This window comes from Cryptomeria japonica, chromosome 7 (genome assembly GCF_030272615.1).
Source record: "Cryptomeria japonica chromosome 7, Sugi_1.0, whole genome shotgun sequence".
NCBI lineage: Eukaryota > Viridiplantae > Streptophyta > Pinopsida > Cupressales > Cupressaceae > Cryptomeria > Cryptomeria japonica.
Genome location: NC_081411.1, coordinates 363,322,368 through 363,346,563, shown reverse-complemented (window position 1 = coordinate 363,346,563; position 24,196 = coordinate 363,322,368). Strand labels below are relative to the sequence as shown.

Below are 24,196 nucleotides of genomic sequence, written 5' to 3'. Positions count from 1 at the left end.
GAAGTCAATTTAAAAGATTTTTGGGCAAGGGAAATTTCTAGTGAAACCGTTTGGTTTAACCGCTTAGGTGCCATGATGCAGGAGCATCTTGCCTACCTGTTACCAAATGGAACCATCCAAAACAGGGTATTAACATCTATCGATTAGTTTCGTCGAGCGTTTATGACTGCAGAACCATAGCATTTTAGAAAGTCATTTAAGCCATTTAAGGCCACCCTTAAACAACATACCATTTTAGAAAGGCAGTATGTTGTTTAAGGGTGGCCTTTAATGGCTTAAATGGGTTTTTAAAATGGTACGGTTTTGCAATCATGAATGCTCGGAGAAACTAATCAATGGATGTTTATACCCTATTTTGGATGGTTCCATTTTATCATGGGTAGGCAAGATGCTCCTGCATCATGACACTTAAGTAGTTAAAGCAAATGACTTTCACTAGAAACTTCCCCTGCCCAACAAGCTTTTCAATTGACTTCTTGTTGCATTCATCTGTAAACTTGCCTCTTGTGTGTTGATATGGGGAAAACATTTATCTCCTTCATTTAGTTACTCTGTTTTTATCACAACTCTTCTCGCTCGGCAACATGATCGGTGTACTCAACACACTCATGTCCCAGATCCATTTTGACAATGCTTGCATCGCACATGTCTTCGTCGGATGTTGTCGGAATGCATCCCTTTGATAAGTTAGATTCCACAAATTGGAATCTTGGAATACAACTGCAATTCTGACTTTGTGTAATCTAACTTATCAAAGGGATGCATTCAAACTACATCCGACGAAGAGATGTGTGATGCAAGCGCTGTAATTTTTTTAATCTCCTCCATCTAGTTACTCCTCTTTTCATCACAACTCTTGTCACTTAGCAGCATGATCCATGTACAAAGCACACTCATGTGTGTGGTGAATGCAACTAAATGTCATGAGCTTTGCATTAGAGATTGCTTTTGTGCAGTCATAGTCTTCGGGTGTATTCACAATGTAGGAACTTTTTACCGAATGAGGGCAATCCCTCTGCAATTTGGCTACACAAACCCGAACTGAACAACTTTTGTAAAAGTCAGAGTTTTTGAAGTTGTGTCGTCAAATCTTAGAGTTGCAGATGAAAAAATGGTAGCAATTAATCTTATCATTAATTTATTCCCTAATTGAGAGCGTTTCTTACCTTCAACCCTTGTATTATCTCACCTTCACTTTAAATATCTAAAGTTAAATATTCTCTCTTTATATATAATTTTATTGAATAGATTTCCCATGTTTCTTTGAAATTTTTCTTGTTCATTTGTCAGTAAAATATATAATTACATTATGATGTATATTTAGTTAAAGATGCAAATGTAATGAAAGTTCCTGATAAAATGCTCCGTTTTCATTGCTTTCACAACTAGGTGAGGTGTTCTATTAGTTTTGATATCAATGCTCATTTGTCATAGAATATTTTGTGGAAAACTAGGTGAGATGTTCGATTTCAACTTGATCCTCCATAAATCTGAATTTTAAATTATAAATAATTTTTTCTCAGAGATGCCTCCTATTTTCCATTTTTTGGCGCTGGGTTCTTCTTTATCAGAATTTGGAAGCCAGATGACAATGCAGATTTATTGGACAAGGTACCGAAACTTATAAGGTGTCTTTCATTCAGCATGGCGGGGTTGACTATAGCAACACAAAATTTCAGCCAAGTCATCAGACAAGGGGGTTTTGGTAGTGTCTTCTAAGGTAAGTTACCAGATGGAAATGAAATCGTTGTGAAAGTACTCTCCGCTACATCGAAACAAGGACCACGAGAGTTGAAAAATGAGCTACTACATATATACTGCCTCAGACCTGTTTTCTTATTGAAGTTAGAAACACTTAAAATCTATATGTAATTCTTAAAAATTATGATGTTTTTCCACCAAGAAGCTTGACCTTCTATCAATATTGAATCACAAGAACTTGGTGCGTGTGCTTGGCTACTGTGACTCCTCGAAGCACCCAATGCTTGTTTATGAGTACATGAGTAGAAGATCGCTCAAAGATCACCTTCATAGTAGGTTAAATTTCAAGAAGAAGTGTTCAACATATGTAAGGGACACGAACTAGATCATATGGATCTCAAATTAAATGATTGAGAAGTTCTTTAGCAAACCAATGTATCCTAGTTTGGAAGGTTGGGATTCGAGTAGCCTTAGATGCAGCAGAGAGTACTTCAATTCTATTTTGTTTAGCAGAATTGATAAAAAACAAAAATTATCTTTTCTTCTTTTGAAACCCTCTCATCTAAATGTGTTTTATTTCTAGCATTGGAATACCTGCATCAGAGGGCCACACCGAAAACCATTTATAGAGATGTCAAGAGTGCAAACATTCTCTTGGATGTGAATATGAGGGCCAACATTGCAAATTTTTGGGCTTTCAAAAATTATTCAAGATGATGCAATCTCTCTTATGATTACCAAAATTATAGGAACACTGCGATACACGGATCCCGAGTAGATATTTTTGTGCCCTTCAAATTTATTTAGTTTTGGGTCGAAATGCAGTTTGAAACTTTGAATTGATAAAAGGGGTTGCTAACTTAGAGATAATAGTAACTTGTGTTGATTGATTCAAGGTATTTTTCGTATCAGCAAGCTGACAGAGAAAAACGATGTTTACAGCTTCGAAGTGCTCTTGTTAGAGATGATTTGTGAGAGAAAACCAATCGACAATGCACTTTGTGATGAAGAAATCAACATTGTGGAATGGGTATGGTTTACTTTTGATTACCATCTTTAACAATTTGGAATTTTATATTTAGGAAGACTGATAAACAATATGTTCATGATAGGTAATGTTCCATGCAGAGGTAGACCAAACCTCTTCTTGTCACCTGACATACATCATAGATAAGAGGTTCTATTTGAGTGAAAATGAGATGGAATGTTTCAAGTATGTTGTTGATCTGTCAATTTAATGTGTGGATAGAGAAGGATCGAGGAGACCCAAGGTGAGTGAGGTTGTGGAAGGGCTTGAAGTAGCTAAGCATTATATTGAGCCTAAAGTCAACACAAATGGTGGAAATACCACGCATACCTTGTCTCCAGAGGAATATAGTGGAGATGATTACAGTAGTAGCCTACTGCATGTTGGTAGATGACAAATTTTAGAGCAAACAATACCTTTCTAGGGTTTTTCTCCATCATATCCTCTAGTGTTCCACATTCTATTTCTTGACTAGCTTTGATTTTCTTGTAGTATGCAATATACATGTTCGAAGGTATATTTGTGTAACTATATATAATTTCTATGGTTTGATACAATGGGGCTTAGTTTACATTTGAATTTATGTATAATTTTGCTCATGTTTTTATTTATGTGGTGATTCTGATCTATATTAAATGGAGAATACTCTCTGAAAGCCACATATTGTTTATAACATTCTCAATGGCAATTATAAATTTTGTCACCTTGTATTTAATGGCAAGACTTGTATCGAGGAAAGGCCAAATATGTTCATTGTTTTAAGGAAATCAGAAATTGTAGACTTGGTTGAGCTAGAAAGATTTTTCTCCTTAGGCTCAATTTTATTGGTTTTCTCTTGCATATCATCTCTAAAAAGAGTACTCCGAAGTTGTAAACATCGCTTTTCTCTGCCAGCTTGCTGGTACAAAAATACCTTGAATCAATCAGCACAAGTTACTATTATCTTCGAGTTAGCAACCCCTTTTATTAATTCAAAGTGTCGAACTGCATTTCAACCCAAAACTAAATAAATTTGAAGAGCACAAAAATCTCTACCTAGGATCCGTGTATCTTTGTGTTCCGATAATTTTGGTAGTCACAAGAGAGATTGCATCATCTTGAATAATTTTTTTAAGCCCAAAATTTGCAACTTTTGCCCTCATATTCATGTCAAGGAGAATGTTTGCACTCTTGACATCTCTATGAGTGGTTTTAGGGGTGGCCCTTTGATACAAGTATTCCAATGCTTGAAATTTGAAACATTATATCATATTCATTTATACGCCTTCATGCATTCACCTTATATACATTTCTCTATTTATCTAATAAAACCCTTTAATATTCCCTCCTACCATTTACCATTTCCCATTTACCACTCATCTTCCCTATATAACTCATCTTGCACTATCCCATATTCACCCCACAACATGAACTCGCCCGGAGAAAATCTATTTAAACAAACCCCCCTCTCTTATCTGGACATCTCATCTTTATGCGCCAAACTTATGTCAGTTTGCATTCTTAAATCTCCATTCACCATTGCCTCTGGTGTACAGTGCTTTGAGAGCAATTTTTTTAGAAACACAAGACCTTGGCTAATAGGAGGGCAATGGAGTGAATTTATGTTGCATGCATGTGTGTTTTAGCTTAGATATTTGCATTTGCATGTGTGTGTTTTGTAGGTACTTCATTGTTGGATGTTGGGAGATTGAATCTTGTTAGTTAGTGTTTTTTTAAATTTTAATTTAATTTATTTATTATTATTTTTTTTGTTAGTAGTTTTGTTCAATCTTAGTGTGTCTTTGTTGTGGATCTTTAGTTTTTTTTAGAGTGAGTAGTCTTATCAATTGGCTTTTTCAATTTTGAGACTATTTTGAGATTAATCTTGTAGAGATAACAATTTGTGCAGGGCATCCATCCATTTATTGTCAAATATCACATTTTGAAACTACTAACTTGTGTGGTGCAGGACACATGTCGAAGAAATGGTGATTTGAAATAGATTGTCCGATTTTTTTGTTTAGATCACATTTTGAATTGGTTCTTTAAAATTAACCAACGTCTTTTGTGTCTTGAGCAATAGGCTCTTTTTATTTTACCTTTTAAAGGGCTTGCCTCCCAAGAAACCCTTAAGGCTCGGTGAGAGGGAATGACCCAAGTGGTAACGAGCTAAAACCAAGCTCTTCCAAACCATACAAGCAACGAGTATTGATTAGTTCATACCAACGACATGTCTCCCCATAAACCCTGTAGAGCACAACCTCTATAAGCTAGGAGCCTTCTTTAACGGTGTGTATGCTGCCGCATGTATGGCCACTCGAACGGATGCCCTTACTAGACACCTTTTGTGTTATAAGCCAAAAATCCTTCTAGTTGTTGACGCAGGAGGTCGGACCTCTGAAGCGGTTCACATTCTTATGGTTCTTAGTAGAGATACAAAGTTTGCCACGAGGAGTTTTCATGGGGACTGGTGCTTGGCTGCCCCGAAGAAGTGAGTGCCGATGGTGGAGCTAGTGGGGTCAAGCACCTAAGTATCCGCTATGAATTGCATAGCTCAGGGTAACCTCCCAAGTGACATTCAACAACTATTGTCCTGGCCAACCTTAGGATTGTGCTTGAATGTGTTTTTATTGCAAAATCAAACAAACATTATATTTGTCATGTTTTCTGAGTGTGTGCACAAACAAACAAGAAAATTTCACAATCAACACCACACTTGAAATTGAAATACTTTATAAAAACCTTGGTCTAAACTTTTAAGTATCTATCCACGGGGTAAAACAAAAACATTGCAAAGCAAAATTGTCCTTGAAACATTGAACCCGTGTTCTCAAAATAATCATTTTCAAATCTTTTGGGATGTCATTTTTCAGGTTCTGATCTTTTAGGTTCTCATATAGTCACGTTGTTCTAGTTTCCCATACCCTTTTAGGTCCTTGCATAGTCTTCACCTAGTTTCACCTTTCATCCTTGCATATCTCATTTAATTATACCTAGTCCTTGCATACCACCCTTAGATCAAACCTTTGCATACCACCATTAGGTTATACCCTTGCATAATTCCCTTAGATCATACCCATAATCTTTCCATAGCCTTCCATCATTCCTTTAGGACATAACCTTAAACCTTGCATAAGTGCCTTAGGGCATTTCATCATTGGTCCTAGCATTTCATTATTATTTGCATATCAAAACCCCCAAAAAAACATTGATTGCACTTAGGATTTCTAGTCTTAGGTCTGACATCAACTTTCAATCATTAATCACCCTTATCACTTGAGATGCATCTTCCTTGAGTTAGGGAACCTATCACTATCTTTGAGTTGATATTTTGCTTGGAGTTCATCATCTCCTATCATAGCATGCCCTCTCTTTGATCACTTATCCTTGTGTCTATCCATCATAGCTCACATTGCAAATATTTTTCAGACCTAGAGTATCCTTAGTCCTTGCATCAAACATCCTCATATTCCATTTAGGGTTTAGCTGCACATCACTTTCCTATCATATAAATCACATTTTGCATCAATCCTTTAGCACATTCCCATGTCATTCATATCGCATAGTTTGCACCTTAATCTTTGCATTGATCCTTAGTTGCATCCTAGTCTCACTCATATCATATAGATGAGTCTACATTTTTAGGATTTGCATTCCATCTATAGTCTCTTACATTGTCCTACATCAAAGATCAGAACTATCATAAGTCTCCATGGCTACCTTGGCCCAACAAATTCAAGATCTCAAGAGAGAAATATATGACATTCAAGTCCAACAAAAAGATTCAATGACCCCTCTTGAGATACAATTTCATAATATCAGGAACAAAAAACTTCAAGGAATGCTAAAATGATTACATAAGGTGGAACAAAAAGTGACGGGAAATCAAAAGCTAAATCTCGGACAAGATCACATGAATTCTTCACTAAGACAACAAGACATTTCTTCAAAATATCCCTCAAATAGACAATTTACACCTTTGGGACAAGCTATTGAGTCATCTTTGAAAGAGCTTCTTGAGCACAATCTTATCATATTGCCTGACAAGACCACATGGGGATGTGAATTTTTTAGTACTTATTGTGATTATCATAGACATAACAAGCATAATACTTTGGATTGCATGGAATTAAAACATAAGATTCAAGACCTCCTCGATAATGGTATCATTGAAATTTAAGATCCTAATGAGTCATCTATAGAGAAACAAAGCAGTACTCCTAAGCATGATCAAAATAATACACCTATGTCTAGCAAGGCTCCATATGTGGCCTCCATCTCTTCCATGATGCTTTCATCTCCTAAAACTTCTCAACAACAATCCATACCATCTCCTTCAAACAATGAACCTAATGGTGAAAATTCTCTTGTTAACCCTCAAGGTCTATCCACAGTACAAATTCAAGCTAATCCTTTTTTTCATATAAATCCTTTATACGATTTAAATATCTTAGATCCTATGCCATCATACACTCCAATTCCAATCATACCCACTCCAGAAGGCCCTATCCAAAATGCTTCCCCATCATGCAAAAACATGAACACCTTCCAAGAATCTCCCATGCATATCACAAACACTACCCCTTCCTTAGAAGTGGCTCCATGTCAAGATGATAATCTGAAGAATGAAGAAACAAGTCCTATCATAAATCAAGATCAAGACACCAAAACTCTCCAATCCCATCCAATGGTTAAAAAAGATCCTACCTCCCTAGAATCCCATGATGATCCCCTTATACCTTTTCATTTCTTCCAAGATGACCCCCTTTCATCTCAAGAGAAAAGCATCCTTCCAAATCCTATTCCTAATCCACTTCCTAAGCAAGATCATGATGCCTCGTCTACCTTTTCAAATGATCCTATTCAAAATGAAGTTTCAAACACCCTTCCTACTCTATCCAGTGGTCCTTTTCCATGTCAAGATCAAAGTATCCCTTTATTCCCTTGTCATAATTCTCCATGTTTTCCTCAAGATTCCATCATGCCCATAAATCCCTCTCATGATCCTATCATTCCTTGCAAGCCACCTCCACCTCAAAATGAACTTGCCTCTAGCATCAAAAGTAAGAAAAAGCCCTTTGTTAAAAAGATCTTCCAAAGCATGCATTATCAAAGAAAAGGGTTAGACATTCATGAACATGGTATATTAGAACCCCATGATATAAATAAAAGAAAGAAGTCAAAATGAGAAAAAAAAAAGAAAAAAATGAAAAAAAAAAAAGAGAAAAGGAAAAGAAAAAAACAAAATGAAAAAAATAAAAGAAAAGACAAGAAAAGAAAAGAAAAAAAGTGAAAAATCAAAAAAAGGTAAGAGTAAAATTCGTCTACTGGTGAAAACCTGACAAACAGGTGCCTTGGGCAAGTACCATGATGAAAACCTGGGAAATAGGCTTCATGCGTAATTCATTGTCCTCTTGCACTATTCAATGGGGGCAAGTTCCATCCATGTGCATCCATCTATTATTCCCCATCCTCCATTATCCCTTATTCACTCTATATCCATCCATATCCATTTTTTTACCTTTGATCTTGACAAGGGTAAGGATCTTTACAGGATTTTGTGTGTCCTATATGTTGCACTTGATCCACACCCTTAAGCTCTTATCCATTATTTTGTCCATTGCTTGCTTTCATCCATCATTACCCCCTTTTGATCTTGCTTATCATATCTGCCTCTTATCCAAATCTATCTCTCGATCTTGACCAAAATTAAGTACATAAAAATGCAAAAAAACCTCTTGACATGTCCATTCCTTTGGATCACATGACATTCGTTACACCTCTCCTAGCTTTACATTGATATATTTGGTCCCTATGCTTGGATTAAACATGTTATCATATTGTGGTATAGTCCTTGAAAATTGCATAAGCCTTTGCCATCTTTCACTTATCCATTCATGACCCATTCATTCATTCACTCACTCAAAATCCTTTTTGCCTTGCTAGACACTAGGGGCAAACATTTGAAAAATTGTAAAAATCATAAAATGTCTTGAAAAAATCATAAAATATCTTTAAAAAACCCTAAAAATCCAAAAACATGTAATAAACATTGCGATGACACAAACCCTTCAGACAAACATGCAACTTTGCACTTCAACGAATTCATGACATGATGAGATTATGATTGAGCAAACATAATAACATCTGATTGACTTATCAAAACCAAACACATTGTCTGTAAATGAAAATCACTTTGGCATGCAGCATATTGTATGTTTGTTTGATTAAGCCTTTTGATTGTTTCTTATTTTACTTTGCGGTGACATATCTTTTAGCTTTCCTTGGATGTCTTTGACTAGAAAGGCGAGGATGGGGCATGTTCACTTGTTTGTTGCTTGTGGGATGTTCCTTAGGAATATGATGACACATCCTAGGACATGATCGCTTCAAATTATTGAGGACATACTGGTCTGATACATATTGAGGCATTCCTTTACTATCTGATATGTTTACTTTCTCGCAATTGGTGTGATTGATTCATTTGGGTCTAATTCATATCCAGATGATTTTTTGCCTTTTGCTATAATAAGCTCGATGATGATTTAAGCACTTAAAAAGCACAAGAATTATTATCACTTTCATATCCTCTTTCTCATCACTCATCTCCTTTTCTCATCACTTTTCTCCTTTCATCACCCCCTTTCCCCTCTCTTTTTCATCATTTATTTATTTATTTTCATCTTCTTCATTCTTTTCAATGCAGCAAGATCAATCAAATGCTTTATCCAACTGATGCATGTATCTGAATATTTAATTGCTTTATAAAATCACCCAATTTGTTTCTTGCAATCTCAATGCCCCCGAGTCAAGTAATCACCCAATCATTGGATCACCTTATCTTTTGCTCGCATCAATTCCTATCAGCTTAATCAGCTTATCAACCTGGCTTTACTGTTCATTTCCATCAATTGTTCAGTTATGCCTCATCAACTGTGCATTTCCATCAAATGTACATCTCAGCCTAATCACTTGCGCAATATCAATCATCCAATCTTCTCTCCCACAATCTATTAAGAGATCAATCTCCATCATTCTATTCAATCAATCTCTCGAGGAGGCATAACCAATCAATCATCATCCTTACCAGGACACCTCTAGAGAATATATCAGTTGATCATTTTCTTTGAAACAACGCGACAAGTCGCGTTGTTTCAAAGAGGGGCAAAATGTAGACACATAAAAATTTCCATTAATTTGTCCTCATTTAATTTCAAATTTCTCTGAACATTGGGCGAATCTTTATTATTACATTATTATTTCTCCATAATTCATATTCATAATTTTTATCTTTCATTATGCTATTATTAATATATCATCATTTATCTATTAAATTTATTAAATAAAACATTATATCATATTCATTTATATGCTTTCATGCATTCACCTTATCTACATTTCTCTATTTATTTAATAAAACCATTTAATATTCCCTCCTACCATTTACCATTTCTCATTTACCACTCATCTTTCCTATACCACCCATCTTGCATTATCCCATATTCATCCCACAACATGAACTCGCCCAGAGAAAATCTATTTAAACAAGCCCCCCTCTCTTATCTGGAGATCTCATCTTTATGCGCCAAACTTATGTCGGTTTGCATTCTTAAATCTCCATTCACCATTTCCTTTTATGCACAATGCTCTGAGAGAAATTTTTTTAGAAACACAAGACCTTGGTTGATAGAAGAGCAATGGAGTGAATTTATGTTGCATGCATGTGTGTTTTAGCTTAGATATTTGCATTTGCATGTGTGTGTTTTGTAGGTAGTTCATTGTTGGATGTTGGGAGATTGAATCTTGTATTCAATCCATTTCCTTCATCTACAACAGAGGATCAAGGTGAAATCAAACACCTCACCTAGTTTTCCACAAAATCTTCTACGACAAACGAGCATTGATATCATAACTAATAGACTAGCAAGGATGCCGCCAATTATTGATCCTATCATCACCCCTTTGTTTTTACTTTTGGGCTAAGTTATTAGAAATTTGTGAAACCATTGAAAATGGGGCATTTTATTAGGAATTTTCATCACATTTGCATCTTTAACTAAATATACATCATAAAGTAATTATATATTTTACTGATAGATGAACAAGAAAAATTTCAAAGAAACGAGGGAGAAGTGTTCAATAAAATTATATATAAAGAGAGAATATTTAACTTTCGAAATTTAAAATGGTGAGATAATACACAGGTTGAAGGTAAGAAACACTCTCAATCGGACAATAAATTAATGATAAGATTGATCACTACCATTTTTACATCTGCAACTCTTGGTTTTGATGACAATGCTTCAGAAACTCTGACTTTTACAAAATTCGTTCAGTTAGGGTTTGTGTGGCCATATCACAGAGGCATTGCCCTCATCCAGCAAAAAGTTCCTACATTGTGAATTTACTTTGAGGCCTATTTCCGTATATATTGTACGCGAAGTTATCACCTTCAATCCAATCTATCTTTTCAAGTGTTTCCATTTTGATAGCACTTGCATCGTACATCTCTTCCTTGGATGCAGTCCGTGTGGAATCTAACTTATCAAAGGGATACATTTGGACTGCATCTGACAAAGAGATGTGCGATGCAAGCGCTGTCAAAATGGATCTACGACATTAGTGCGCGGTTCACACAGATCATGCTTCTGAGCGAGAAGAATTTTGATGAAAAGTAGAGTAACTAGATGGAGGAGATATAAAAAATTTCCCATATCCATAGGTACATAGAAGGCAAGTTTATGCATGAATGCAACAAGAAGTCGATTTAAAAGCTTGCTGGGCAGGGGAAGTTTCTAGTGAAAACCGCCTAGTTTAACAGCTTAGGTGCCATGATGCAGGAGCATCCTACCTACATGTGACAAAATGGAAACATCCAAAACAGGGTATGAACATCCATCGATTAGTTTCGATGAGCGTTCATGACTGCAAAATCATACTATTTTAGAAAGGCATTTAAACCATTAAAGGCCACCATTTAACAACATGAGTAAGTGCACAAAGATGGTGGTCAAAAAAGTGGACACCACCCAAAAAAAAAATGGAAAAACAAGCAGCACGTATGCGGTTATAAAATTTGAAATGACTGCGTACACGCTCAAGTTTGTTGTTCCCAAACCTAGAGAAGGTAGCGTGTACGCGCCACCTTTAGGAAAATGAGCGCGTACGCTCTACCTATAGGAAAATGAGTGCATATGCACTACTTATCCCTAAAAGACCGTGTATGCAGTACCTATCAAAAAAAGTTTTAAAAAAAAAACTAGGTCTTATTTTCTCGTGACAACCACGTTTTTATTTCCTTTTTTATTCATTTTCTTTGCTAAACTATGAACGGGGTGCTATATTTCTTCTCCAACCCATGAACGGGGTGCCACATTTCTCCTCCAGACACTATGGATCAAGGTTAGTTTTTGTTAATTTTTGTCTTTCTTTCCCATTTGTTCAATTTGATTTATGTTTTGAATTGAATTTCATTAATTTTGATTAGGTTTTTTTCATTTTTTGTTTCAAAAACTAGATTCTTCTAATCCACAACAAAATGCACCTCCTGAAAACCCACCAGATACACCCCCAATTCCTCCTTTTGACCGCACACTTGAAACACAGGAGCAATTAATTAATCAATGAGGGAAAAATACGTGTAAAATCAATAGACTGATTGATAAATTGAAAACATCCAAACTTGAGCATCATAAATCCCTTGCCACTAGCCTAGAAACATTAGCTAGTGATGCCATAGCTGTTTCCACACAAATTACCAAATGGGGAAACTTTAGGGATAGGTGTCGTCAATTCTATGTTGATGGGGTATCATACGAGGAAGTCAAAAACAAAAATATTAGTAAACAACAAATATGTGCCCTTTTTGTTGATCATAAAACTGGTAAGTCATTACCTCTTAATGCAAAGAGGTTTCCCATACATTGGTGTACTGATATGCAGATGAAAAATCTTTTTTGGTGGAGGTGGTGGATGGTCTTTGATGATCCACCTTGTAATAATTATGAGGTGCCATTGTATTTTTTGAGAAAAGTATACTGTGAGTTTGTGCTCAATATGCCACGAAACTATTTTGACATGAGAGAGTTCCATGGTAGAGGTGGCGGCTCTGCCCAAGATAGACCTGGAGCCTGTAGGCAATTACCCATGGAGAGTCGTCGCCACCTAGCACCCAAACCCAAGGTGCATCAGGTTGTCCCAGTAGAGCTGAAAGAGTTGATGGAGCTACAGACTCTTCAGGTGGCCACAACGTTGATTGGTGCCATCATATAGCATGGGACGTCATTAGCACACCCTATTGTACTGGATGATGAGCCATTAGTTGCTCCAAGTGATGACAGAGAGCCCATCCAACATATGTGTATCAGTTGCTCAGGGATATGCTCGAGGATAGATGATGCGGTCGGTGCAGATGGATCCACATCTCACTCATGCACGATTTGCGGGGGTAGATGTCAGGCCTGCACGACTGAGGATTTCACACTGACAGATCAGTTGATGGACATGTTGTTTCCCCATCAGCGACAGACACAGGTGTGTTGATTTGAATTCATAACATTTTATTTATTTGTCACTTTAAATTTGTAATTACATAAATGAATTTTCATTTATACATCGATTTAAATTGAGACAAATAATATGCATTTCAGGATGCAGTAGCGGTATCCCATACTCCTCCCCCAATTACTACAGCTGCAACTTCGATGCCTGAGGTATAAATTTTGTAACATGTTAATATAGGATAATACACTTTGAATTAAAAAGAAATACAAGATATACTAACTATCTTTAATGCTTGGTCCAATTTTTGGTTTGTAGGTGTTGACAGGGGACCAAATGTCCCAGATTGATGATGTCATGCTCTCAATGATCGATTTTGGCCTACAAGGCTATACAGTATCATATTTTGTACAACCCTTTTTATGTATTGTTTTGATGAAATATGCAAGTCATTTCATTTTAGATTTTTAAAATTATGTTTAATATATTACCTGTACTGATATCTCATGTTAATTTTTATTTTTTTAGGGTACCCCCTTCACATCTGGGGCTTGTCCTAAGAAAAAGAATTCCTCGAAGATGCCAAAACGTGGGAAGAAGGTAATTGAACACATTTTTAGTTGTACAATTGTTGGAAATGTTGAAATCAAGTATTAGTTGTGGTTTGTAGATTGATTAGCATTTTTTTGTCTATTTTACATGTACAGCGGCCATTGAGCTATGTGGATTTGTTGAATGCACCTGATTCGCCCGTGGATCAAGAGAGGGCGGAGGTATGTATCTCTACTTTATTTACTTGATTTCATGATTATATGCACGCGTACATGTGAACTTGTGATATATTATAATCTTATAATTTTTTCATACAGGAAATATCCATAGTTGTTTCATCAATGGTGAACCCTCCTCTATGCACTAGAGAAGCATCTCAGGATCTGGTACACTTTTGTTTGATATATTACATTAATTGTTTTTAACTTACAATACTTATCACTATATTAATTGTATTTAATCTTTGATCATTTTTTGTATAGGCAATAGCGACAGTTTCTCCATCAATGGCGAACCATCCTCAGTCCATTGGAGAAACATCTCAGACACGGGTACGTCATTGTTCTCTATATTATAGCTTTAAAGTGTTTTTGATATATTTATGTTAGTACATTGTATTAATTGTACATTTAATCTACAATAGACCCCTTTGCGGTATGACCATAACATGGATCATTTTAAGTATGTCTTCAAGAAAACTCCTAAGAGTGACAAGGAGAGGAGAGCGAAGACATTAGCTCCTAGATCAGTCAATGAGGTAATCTACATTTCAATTGCAAAGGAATTATAGTTAAATGCATAGTTATGTTGTTTTTTGTGAACTATTTTCTACAAAATAATTCTAACTTGGCTTTTGAATTGTGGTTTTGTAGCCATCTACAGAGCCACCTACTGCATCGAAGAGGCTTGATTTTGATGATCCACCACAAGTTTAGGATCATATAGTGTTAGTTTTGGTCATAGAATGACCAATACATGTAGATATATTCTACATTTTTATTGTATATCGATTTGGACATGGCATATGCCACATTTTTGTAATACTTGTATTGACTTGGCAAGTATGCCTTTTTTTGATATATATAAATGTTGATATTCGATCCAATAAAATGTGTACTGAGTTCATTATTTTTTATTCGTTGTATTTTGTGCTTGTCCTTTAATAAATTTAATTGATCATTTGCCTATGTAATCAACAATATGAATATAAACAACAAAAATATATGATATAAAACATTGCAATCATGGAATATGTTTTGATAAAATTTCTAAAATGTTGAATTAACCCTACAAAACTCCATGTATTCAGTTCATTATTATGTATTCGTTGTACTTGGTGGCTGCCCTTTTATAAGTTTAAATGAATATTTGCATATGTAATCAACAATATGAATATAAACAACAATATGTGTCTGGTGCGAGAGCACCCTCACGCTTGCAACGGTAAAATTTTGGTTGTCATGTGCACAAACCGACATCACAAGAACATCTAGGTGGGCAAGTTTACACTAGGCATGCCCCTATCATGCATCCCAAAGCGGTGGAACGTTGAGAGTCATACCCTATAAGCGCGATCTCTCAAGTGCCCCGAGTCCAAAAAATTGTCAAACTTTGACAGACTATTTTTTCCAATCCAGGACACATATGATCAATTTGTTTGAACTTGTGGGGTCACATGAGGCTCCTCTACAATGGCCTATCTCAGTTTTTGATGACTCGAAGCCATTTTCAATTGGTAGCATTTTTTGCCTGCTGCAAAAACTATCAGTTCCATGCAATACAAAGTTGCAAGATTGACTAGAATTGATTCAATTCGTCATGTGAACAAACCAACATCACAAGAATGTTTAGGTGGGTAGGTTTATGCTAGACATGCCCCTGTCATGCATCCCAAAGCGCTAGAATGTCAAGTCATACCCTACCAGTGCGATCTCTCAAGTGCCCTGAGTCCAAAAAATTATCAAACTTTGACGGACTGTTTCTTCCAATCCATGAAACATATGATCAATCTGTTTGAACTAGTGGGGTTGCGTGAGGCTCCTCTACAATGGCCTATCTCAGTTTTTGCTAACTCAGAGCCATTTTCAATTGGTAGCATTTTTTTGCCTGTTACAAAAACCGTCAGTTGCAGGATTGGCTAGAATTGATTCAGTTCATCGTGTGCACAAACCGACATCACAAGCGCATTCAGGTGGGTAGGTTTATGCTATGCATTCCCCTGTTGTGCAACCCAAAGCACCAAAATGTCGAGAGTCATACCCTATCGGTGTGATCTCTCAAGTGCCCCGAGTCCAAAAAATTATCAAACTTTGGCAAACTATTTCTTCCAATCCAGGACACATATGATCGATCTATTTGAACCTGTGGGGTTGTGTGAGGCTCCTCTGCAATGGCCTATTTCGGTTTTTGATGACTCAAAGCCATTTTCAATTGGTAGCATTTTTTTGCCTGTTGCAAAAGCCATCAGTTGCATGCAATGCAAAGTTGCAGGATTGGCTAGAATCGATTCGGTTCGTCATGTGCACAAACCAACATTACAAGCACATATGGATGGGCAGGTTTATGTTAGGCATGCCCCCGTCATGCATCCCAAAGTGCTGGAACGTTGAGAGTCATACCCTATCGGTGCGATCTCTCAAGTGCCCTGAGTCAAAAAAATTGTCAAACTTTGACAGACTGTTTCTTTCAATCCAAAACACATATAATTTATCTATTTGAACCTGTGGGGTCACATGAGGTTCCTCTACTATGGCCTATCTTGGTTTTTGACGAATCAGAGCCATTTTCAATTAGTAGCATTTTTTTGCCTGCTACAAAAACCGTCAGTTGCATGCAATGCAAAGTTGCAGGATTGGCTAGAATTGATTCAGTTCATCGTGTGCACAAACCGATGTCACGAGCACGTCCAAGTGGGAAGGTTTACACTAAGCATGCCCCTGTCGTGCATCCCAAAGCATCAGAACATCAAGAGTCATACCCTACCAATGTGATCTCTTAAGTGCTTTGAGTCTAAAAAATTATCAAACTTTGATGAACTGTTTCTTCCAATCCATGATGCATATGATCAATCTATTTGAACTTGTAGGGTTGCATAAGGATCCTCTACAATGGCCTATCTCGGTTTTTGACGTCTCGGAGCCATTTTCAATTGGTAGCATTTTTTGCTTGCTGCAAAAATCGTCAGTTGCAAAGTTTCCAGGATTGGCTAGAATTGATTCAGTTCGTCATGTGAACAAACCAATATCACAAGTGTGTCTAGGTGGGCAAGTTTATGCTAGGTATGCCCCTATCGTGCATCCCAAAGTGCCAGAATGTCGAGAGTCATACCCTACCGGTGCGATCTCTCAAGTGCCCCGAATCCAAAAAATTGTCAAACTTTGACAAATTGTTTCTTCCAATCCAGAACACATATGATCGATCTATTTGAACCTGTGGGGTCACATGAAGCTCCTCTACAATGGCCTATCTTGGTTTTTGATGAATTGGAGCCATTTTCAATTGGTAGCATTTTTTCGCTTGCTGCAAAAATCGTTAGTTGCATGCAATGCAAAGTTGCAGGATTGGCTAGAATTGATTCGGTTCATTGTGTGCACAAACTGACATCATGAGCATGTCTGAGTGGGCAGGTTTACACTAGGCATGCCCCTATCATGCATCCCAAAGCGCCGGATCATCGAGAGTCATACCTTATCGGTGCGATCTCTCAAGTGCCCCAAGTCCAAAAAATTGTCAAACTTTGACGGACTGTTTCTTCCAATCCACGACACATATGATCAATGTTTTTGAACTTGTGGGGTTGTGTGAGGCTCCTCTACAATGACATATCTCGGTTTTTGATGAATCAGAGTCTTTAGGATCGATTTTAACCCATATTGTGTCAAGTATTGCCTCGTGGTCAGATTTGTCAACTTTCCATAAAATCTTGTTATGAGGTCTACCACGATACTTCATCAAATGAATATTTGTTGCAACAAAAAGGTTAGAGAAATAAAGAATATGTCTATGTGTTTCAAAGTCCTCAAATAACCAAACATCAGAATTCTTGATAGGGTATCTCCGAAGCCATGTTCCTGTTATGACAACAGACCCTATTAGGTACTCAATACCTCTCTGTCAATGATTGTGGTTGTCGGTCTTCTTTTTGGCTCAGCACAACAACACAAATAGTAATATGTTCCTTCTTCATTGTTCTCTTCTGCAACAACTGCATACACATGACCTGCATTTTATAAAGTATTAATTAATACCAAAAATAAAGTATGATGTACAACAAAATGAACCAAAAAGAATACTTGCAAAAAAATTAACTCAAAAAATCACCTGAATCCACTAGGTCAGATACATGGTCAAAATCTACTGATGTCTCCATCTGGCTCAATTGTAGTGCTCTGGGAATTTAATATGTATCAATGGGAACCAACGGTCTACAAGACCATTTTTCAACCCACTCTTGTGATTCATATTCTTCCCACAAACAATACATGCATGAAGAGCAAAAACATACCATCTGTCTCATATAAATTTGTAAAGCGGAAAAATCGCGATCGAACCCTAGTTGCTCTCCCCTCTTCCGACTCCGAGGAGAGAGAAGGGAGGTTCGCTAGGATTCGATGGTTTTTCACTTAGGGGAGAGACTTTACATTAAAAAGAGGGGTTGAAACTCATAAGATCCAATCCCACGCAATGCAAGATTGGATGCTAAATGAATTTCAAGGGTTAGGAAAGCAAGGCTACCCTCTTTTGTAAAGAATGTTGTTAAGGAAATTAAGCTAAGCATGCATAGAAAGTCATAAAGATTCGCTTATAAACTGAGTTCGGGTTATAGGATGAAGCTGCGGACCTGGAATTAGCAGAAAAATGTCGATACGGCGCTGTCCTGCAAATTTGAGCAAAAGTTGTCAGGACGATGGCGCCCGGTGCCACGGTCCTCCGAAAAATCCGCGAAACGAAGGGGGATCTGTTCGTCTCTGCACAAGGATTCCAGATCTTCAATTTCAGCCGCATACCTGCAACCTACACACAGAAAAGCGAAGACGATTGGGGGGTTAGGGATTGGGGGTTTGCCTTTAGGTCAAACCCCGGTTTTGGAATTAACCAAGAAATGAGCAAGAGCTGTAAATGTAAATAACTGTAAAACAAGTACTAATACCTTGTTCTAAGGATGTTGGTATCCTTATGTGCGAAGGTTTAGATGTTGTATGTTGTATGTTGTAGTATGTAGTATGTGATCTCCTCTTCAATGGTTGAATCCTTGTCTTGAATGCAACACTTAGCCTTGAATGGAGACTTGAGATGATCAATTGCTTGAAAGAATGCTTGAATGCTTGAGTATAATTTCCACGCTTTTTCCATCATCTATCTGTGTTTTTAAATGAGAGAGGAAAATGTAGTTTATATACTTGTCAATTAGGGTTAATAGACTGATTTTCCCGACCTTAGGCCGACCAGGAAATGTAATTTCCAAATTGCAAACAAAAAGACCCGAGCCCCTTAGGAGACCGGGCCCAAAATAGGACCCAAGGACCAGGGCGCTGGGCGCCATGGTCCTGGGGACCAGGGCGCTGGGCGCTCTGGTCCCACCTCCCAGGACAGCAGGGTGCAAGGAGGTTTAGGCCAGGGTGCTTGAAAAATGCAGTTTTCCGTGTCGCGAGCAAGTTTCAGGGTCTCCATTCAGGTTGCGTGTTGCGTCGCCATCGTGAAGACCGAAATGCAGTCGAAATTGCAAGTGTCGCAATTTTAGGACGCTACATTTAGCCCCCACTTTAGCGGGAGTATGTATGCTCATACTTCCGGTAAAGTACAAGGAAACAACATTGAAAGACTTTCACCACGTCAAGGAGGCAAGATACACCAAGCCCCCAGTGGACTAAGGATCTTACAACTTCGATTGACAAAGTAAAAGGGAAGATCGCGAGGAAGAACCATGACTGTCAGTAGTAAGGCTCCCTCACTATGAGTCATGCAAGAAAGATATCAAAAATTTTCAAGGCAAGGCTAAATTTGCCAAGAAATTTTCAAGTATCTTGAAAAGATATGAACGGGATGTATGCCCCCCTACGTTAAAGCGATCGCACACGCCTCACCGGGGGTGATTGTTTTAACATAGTGATACATATAAGAAATGAGAAAGGAAAGGAGCACGTTATCGCAAGGATTTAGCCCCCAAGTGTGAGATAAACCCAAGGATAATAGACACAAAACACAAAGCATGAGGTGACTTCGCTTTCCTCGGGGTCAGTATGCTGTATGATAATTCATGTATATATATCATATGTATGTATGCATAATTGTTCTTCATTCCCCAATCAAGGAAGGTCACCTAGAAGAAGGGAACACATGTGTCTTTTGAGTCAACATGAGAGAGATCGAGAGATCTCAATGCTTTGCATCGTCCTCAAGTAGACAACACTAAGGACAACAAATAGAAGAATGAGAGTACACATAGAAGAAGTGACAAAAGAGAGGGGGAGAGAATCTGCTATGCTAATGTAACTAGTCTAGCACGTCATCTACCCCCCGATCTTGCTGATCAACATTTCGGGAAGGTAGGGAACACGCTAGAGGAGGAACATCCAACACAGCAGATGGAGCTATCACAAGATCCAAACAAGGGCTATGTTCATGTTCCGAGCCACATTGTTCTTGTCTAGGAGCTAGGATAAGTGCTTTAGAAAATTCGTTAGATAAATGGTTATCAACATCAACAAGTTCATATTCACTATCAGAAGCAAGAGGAGTAACATTTTCATCTATATCATCATCAAGATTTATAAAAATAGGATCTTTAACTCGCACAGGATCAGGACCATCATGCATTTTATGTTTAGGAGATTTAGGCTCAATGTCCGGCTGAGGAGAAAATGGAATAATGCTTGTTGAAGGTGTTTTTGGAGATTGCAAAGTTTGAGCTCTAAGACGACGCTTTCGCCGGCGTTCACGTGCAGAACAATTTCGTCTAGTCTTAGTAGGAAGTTGCAAAGACTGAGGAGGAGGAATGTTCTCATCCTTAGCACTTGGGTGTTTAGGTTGTGGTCTCTTAGGCTGGATAATAGGAGAAGAAGAAGGTCTCTTCTCTCTATAAAAAGAAGGAGGAGGAACTGCTCCATACAAAGGAGGAATTTTTGGTTTAGGGAGAAGACCAAGTCCATCATGACGAGGAGGTATAGGTCTACTCTTAGGAAGTTTATTAGGTATAGACATAGTCACATCCATAGGGATGGGTTGGGAATCTTCTTGAGGAAAGACATTAGTTTTATCTTTCAAAGGAAGAACTTCCTTCTCAAGAATGATAGGAATGTCAAGTTTAGGTGTTCTAGGTTCACTTAGAGATAGGATCATATCTGTTTTCCACTTTTGATAAGATTTGAAAAGATGATCACTTCGCGGAGGAAGAGATTGGAATTGTTTAGGCCAAAAGTAATCAAGAGGAACACTAGAGGTTCTTTCAGCTGGTTTAAAGAGACTATGATTGACAGTGACAACTTCACCATTGTGGGGAAATTTCAAACACTTATGAATAGGAGAAGCAATAGCTTTCATGGAAGATAGCCAAGGATAGCCAAGCTTCACACGAAATTGTTCGGAAGATGGAATAATAGCAAAGTTCACATCAAGAGATTTGTTATGGACCTCAATAGGCAATGTAATAGAACCAATTGCAGGAGAAGAAAATGCATCAAATAATTTCACAATCACATCTGTTTTGTCATAGATCACTTGATTCAATTGCAAAGTAAAAAGAAATTCTTCAGTAATAACATTAACCATGCACGAAGGATCAATAAGCACTCCACGGCAAGGTGTATTCTTAACTTTTGCAACTATGTATAAAGGACCATCAGGTGCCCTAATGGTTTCACTAGAATCAAATGTGATGGAAGGTTCTTCAGGGATTTCTTGCTGCTCTACAAAGTTAATCACATTCGGAGTCATAGACACAAGACCATCAGATGAGAGAGAGGAATCATTAGTCTCAATCGCATTAGAGGTATGAGAAGGCAATGGATTAGTGAAAATCTGAAGATTTTGGTTAGGAGGAGCTACAGATGTGTTGCTTTTATCATTCACTCCAGAAACAAAAATAGTATTATTATCAATCAAATCTTGAATTTTACCCTTTAAAGAAAAACATTTTTCAGTATCATGCCCAGGCTGACGATGAAATTGACAAAAGGCTTTGTTATTAAAATAAGGTGAAGTAATCTTTGAAGGATCAATTTGTCTTATAGGAGGAAGAGTAAGAACATTTTGTTCCAATAACTTATTCATAATACTATGCAATGATTCATTCAAAGGAGTATACTTTCTTTCTCTCTTGAAAAATTTAGAAATAGGAGGCACACCTGATGCTGCATTCACATTGTTGTTGATGATGTTTTCATTGAATTTGATGGAATCTCTATTTGGTTTAAACTTCCCAAATGGTTGTTGACTGCTATCACCCTTATCACTCGGAGCCATAGGATGTGATTGTTCCATTTGACTCACAATCAGTTGATAATTGTGAAGAGTTGCACACAACTGTTGGAAAGAAGTAAACTCAGAAAACAAAAGTTTGTCTCGAATATCTTTTTGTAAATTAGAAATAAAGATTCTTTGAATATCATTGTCAGGCACTGGAAAAAAAATTTGAGCATACAAATGCTTATATCTACCAATGAAATCAGTCACTTTTTCTTTAACACCTTGTTTACAATGCATTAAATCAATCAAAGTAACTTTAGGACTTATATTGTTTTGAAATTGTTGAATGAAAGCATTTGCAAGTTGTTCGAAAGAAGTAATAGAATAAGAAGGCAACGAGCAATACCATTGTAGGGCTTTGTCTCTTAATGTTCTCGTGAATAGTTTTGCAAGCAACCTTTGGTCATAAGCAAAATCGGTACAAATTGTTTGAAAAGTCTTAACATGTGTTAGAGGATCTCCTTTACCATTATAAAGTTCCAAATGCGGGATTTCAACATGTTTAGGAGGAATAGCTCGGACAATGTCAAGAGAAAGTGGGCTCGCAACATCAAATGTGGGCACACTAAACTTAGATTGATTCATAGAGGCAATTTGTTGCTGTAAAGAAGAGACAGTTTGTGCTAGATTGTTAATGGTCACTTCAGTCGAAGAATTCATATTGGATGTGTTAGATTGAGATGGAGGTGTTATGTTATTGAAAGAAGGTAGAGAGTAAGGTGGTGGGACCCTATGATAATTAGTCATAGGAGATGATTGGACAGGAGGAACACTACAAGGAGGAATAGAATGATTAAATGAATTGCCCCCTTGTGTCATGTTCATTTGTGATGATATAATAGGCACACTCATTGGAGGAATGAATGAAGAAGTCAGATTGAATGAAGGAATAAGGTTAATTGAAGAAGAAGGGTTGCCCCCATGGCTGGTGATCACAGGAGGAATGTCTTGTATAGAGGTAGCCATGATGTTTGATGTAAAAGTAGGTATGCTAGCAATAGAAGTTGTCAAAGGAATAGAATGATTGTCTTGTGTAGGAGGTTGTGTATAACCCAAATTTTCAGCACAACTTTTCATAGGCATCACATTCGAATCCACAATGTGTGCAATACCACGCAAAATATCAATTCCATTCTTATCACTTTGAAGCATACGTTTTAGACCCTCAATTAAAGGAAGAGCTTGACTATCAGGGTATTCTTGAGACATCCATTGTCGAAAATCGTCAAATTGGTTATCCAATTTCGAAAGTTGTTCTTCAGAAACCTCATGGAGAGCTTCTTCATCATTAGGAGGATTAGAGGAATTACCCATGTCCTCGTTAAAAAGGCTATTCAAATTAGGTTCCATCTCCTCAGTAGTTAAACCTCGGAAAGACTTAATTCTACAGCTTCGTCTAACGGGAATAGTGTAAGTAGGGCTTATTGTTGTAAAACTCATGCACTAGAGAAGGAGAGAAAATTTTGAATTTAGAGGTAGCAATTTTCAGTAAGATCAACCAATTTTCTGGATTTAAGCTGTTAAATGCAATCACAACAGTCTCCCGAAATTTCAGAAAAAATGTCCGGGACCGTGGCGCCTGGAGTGCAACACGGTCCCTGCAACTTTTTTCGAAATTTGCAAGGATGAAAGGTATGATGGTTTTAGAGCTAATCTGAAAAAATTGAGTGATTTTACGATCTGTAGATAGGCCAAATTAAAGTTGCAATCTCAAAATTGAACCCTATCAAGATTGTCGAAAAATGCAAAATTTGAATTTTGAAAAAGAGAGGGAAACTGAAATTTTGAATTTTATGATTTTAGAGGGAATGTCAAAAGCAATGCAAATTTTGAAATTTGAAAATTGACTCAATTTCACGCAAAAATTCAATTTTGAAAGCGGAAATCGAAGTTGTTGTAATTAAGCACTTAATTTCAAAAGTCACAAAATGCGAGAATTTGAATAAAGCACTGAAATTTCGAATGACTGCAAAC

The 24,196-nt window shown here is 37.2% G+C and overlaps 1 long non-coding RNA gene across 1 annotated transcript; it reads left to right on the top strand.

The window, feature by feature from the left end:
* The first annotated feature begins 14,240 nt into the window (after window positions 1-14,240).
* Window positions 14,241-14,784, top strand: LOC131039994 (uncharacterized). Its single transcript, XR_009104745.2, has 3 exons — window positions 14,241-14,310; window positions 14,403-14,516; window positions 14,632-14,784. It is a non-coding gene; the product is annotated as an uncharacterized LOC131039994 (long non-coding RNA).
* The last annotated feature ends 9,412 nt before the right edge of the window (window positions 14,785-24,196 follow it).